Here is a 3,396-nt window from a genome sequence, read left to right on the forward strand (position 1 = left end):
CCCTTACTCTGTAAGTTAACTTTGCTGTCTAGCTGCTTGAATAATAGGGAAAATAAACTTGGCTGTCTGACCTTGTAGGCTAGTCACCTGACGTAAGGTCTGTAAAAACCCTTATTTGGGAGACAAAAGGGGTGGGAAGATATAAATAGGGAAAGCTTCCTCCATGTTTTTGCCCAGAAATTTGAGAGACATCTCCCTCTGAGCCCGCTGGCAAATAAATGGTGTAACTCCATTTCTCTGGGCATTGCTGGGTTTTTCTCCAGTCTTCTGTAAGCATCATTTCTTTCATAACATGTGCATAGTGGTTTCTAGGAAAAGTGGTGAAACAGGGTTAGATTCTGAACTTTCAGCGTGGGATATAAAACAGAAAGCAACAAGTGAACTCATAGACACAGACAATGGTATGGTGGTTGCCAGAGGAGAAGGGAGGTGGGAAGAGGAGAAACTGAAATAATATGATTTATGTTCTTTTCCATCTGACTTATTTCGCTTAGCATTATATTCTCAAGATCTTATCCATGTTGTCATATTTCTTATGGCTTAGTAGTATTCCATTGTATAAATGTACCACGTCTTTATCCAAGCATTCATCAAAGGACACTTAGGTCGCTTCCATGTCTTGGCTACTGTGAATATTGCTGCAATGAACATGGGGTTACATAACATCTTTACAAATAAGTGTTTTCAAATTAGCCAGGTATCTAAGAGTGTTTGCTAGGTCATATGTTAGCTCTATTCTTAATTTTTAAAGGAACCTCCATACTATTTTCCATAGTGGTGTTACCAGTTTACATTCCCACCAGCAGTGAAAGAGGGTTCCTTTTTCTCCACATCCTCTCCAACACTTGTTATTTCTTGTCTTATTGATAACTGGAGTCCCAGTGCACGAAAGCCATGCACTGGTAGGGTCCCTAGCAGCTGCCAGCTGGGTACTCCCTCTCTTCCCCCAGCTGCCTGCTGCTGCCTGGGCCTCCCTCCCTTCCCCCAGCCAGCTGTCTGGTCAGACTCCTGGAAGAACTCCTGGTCAAGGGGATAATTTGCATACTACGCTGTGGCGAGCTAGCTCGGCCATGGCATACTCAGCCCCACATTGGGCGCCTTATGTGCCTCGCCAGCTCAGCCAGGTTCGATGAGCCTGAGAGGGGGCGGTGAAGGATTGAGCTTGCACATGGCCATGACAGGACTGTGCCCTCTCATTAGTCTGAGGTTTGAACCTGTCCAAACACTGTAGCTGCTCTCCACACTACACTTTTATTATATAGGATAGCCACTCTAAAGTTGTGAGGCGGTATCTCATTATGGTATTCATTTGCATTTCCCTTATAGCTAGTGAAGTTAAGCATCTTTTCACATATCTGTTGGCCATTTGCATGTCTTTTTGGGACAAGTGTCCCAAAGTACTCTGCCCATTTTTAAATCAGATTGTTTTTTGTTGTTATGTTGTATGAATTCTTTATATATTTTGGATGGTTCCGTTTGCAAATATCTTCTCCCATTCTGTCGGTGGCCTTTTTGTTTTGTTGATGGTTTCTTTTGCTGTGCAGAAGCTTTTTAGTTTAATGTAGACTCATTCATTTATTTTTGCTTTTACTTCCCTTGCCTTTGGGGTCAAGTTCACAAAAACCTCTCTGAGACCAAGGTCCATACGTTCGGTAGCTATATTTTCCTCTATGTATTTCATTAAGATCTTATATTTAAATCTTTAATCTATTCCAAGTTAATTTTTGTGTATGTTGTTAAAGAACAGTCCAGGTTGTGGCTTTCCAATTTTCCCAACACCAATAAATAGCCCTTTAAACAATTGGCTTCCCATGCACCTGCACACAAAGGTGGATCCCTATCTCACCACTTACTTCAAAATGAATCTCAGATGGCTCCAAGAGTAAATACAAAAAAAATGAAACATTAAAAGAACTGGAAAATTCCAAGGGTGGATATCTTATATTCTGAGAGTGTTACAATTAGTCTGAGCTCAGAAACCCCAGAGGAGAAAAACAATCAAGTCACTACATAAAATTTAAAATGTATGTGTGGCAAAGGGCAAATGGGAAAAATACCCATCTCGATTTAAAGGAGCTAATTTCGTTAACAAATATTTTTCAAGACAAAGCAAACAACCCAATATAAAAGTAAGCTATGGATCTGTCAACGTAAGTAACAATCAAATCTGTAGTGAATTTTTGTGAGTTTATTTGAGCCAAAGTGGACAATTGCCGGGAAGCAAAATCTCAACGGATTGAGAAAATGTTCTGGAAAAAAATGGCAGTTCTGTACCCTGTTTCATACATTACAATGAATAAGTGGGTTACATGAAATCCATTGGTGATAGATTAGAGAGGTGGGAGAAAGCAAAGCAGGGAAACCTCTGGGATTGGATAAAAAGGAAAATGATGGACATATACTTCTTTTATGCCGGTGGCTACAGGATAGTTAACAGTCAACAATTAACTCAATAACAGTGAGGGGATTTCTGGTCTCCACTGTGGTGCAGTATCTGTGCTTTCAGGGCTCCAGAAAAAGGAAATTACTTTGACATTCCAAGGTAGATGCAAAAAGACAACAGGCTTAATTAAGGTAAAGACTGACTTTTGTCAGGGAAGAATTTAGCCTAGGACATGACCACCTGCCATAAACTGCTTTTAGTTGATAAGTTTCCATCTCAGGTCATCCTTTGTGCTTACTGTAGGTCTCTGAGTTTGGAAGGCTGCCATGCAGGCCTGCCCTGAGCTTGTCAGGGTTAGCATGTGGCCCCTTTTTGTCCACAAATCTATGAATGTGGACATGGAGGTCATAAGGAAAAAAAATACAAAGGCAAATAAACCAAGAAAAATATGCTCAGCCTCGCTAATATATTTTTAAATGCAAATTAAAACAAAGAGTCGTTTTTGCCCATGAGATTGGCAAAATCGTAAACAATTGGTATCCGTTTGAGTGAGGCTGTTATGCTGTTGTTGGAGCAGCCTCTCTGGAGGCCAAGTTGGCAGCATTGTTCCAATGTGAAATGTGCACAGCAAGCTCAGCAGGGGGGAAGCAGAGAGGGTCCAGATGGTCGCGGGAGAAAGTTCGGAAGGAAAGAAAAAGACAGGCAGGCTTCCTGGGCTGCTATTTCTGTGTCTCGGTTGAAGGGCTTCCTGTCGGCCTCGCCCTGTGCACTGCAGACAGTACAAGTGGAGACTGTGGAATAGCCTGAGCAGCAGAAAACCAGAATGCTTTATTTTTGATTTTTTAAATATATTTGTATTGATTTCAGAGAGGAAGGTAGAGGGAGAGATTAAATAGAAATATCAGTGATGAGAGAGAATCATTGACTGGCTTCCTCCTGCACGCCCCCTACTGGGGATCAAGCCTGCAACCCGGGCATGTGCCCTGACCGGGAATCGAACCCAGGGCTCTTCA

Source organism: Myotis davidii, unplaced genomic scaffold (genome assembly GCF_000327345.1).
Source record: "Myotis davidii unplaced genomic scaffold, ASM32734v1 scaffold2833, whole genome shotgun sequence".
NCBI classification, from domain to species: domain Eukaryota; kingdom Metazoa; phylum Chordata; class Mammalia; order Chiroptera; family Vespertilionidae; genus Myotis; species Myotis davidii.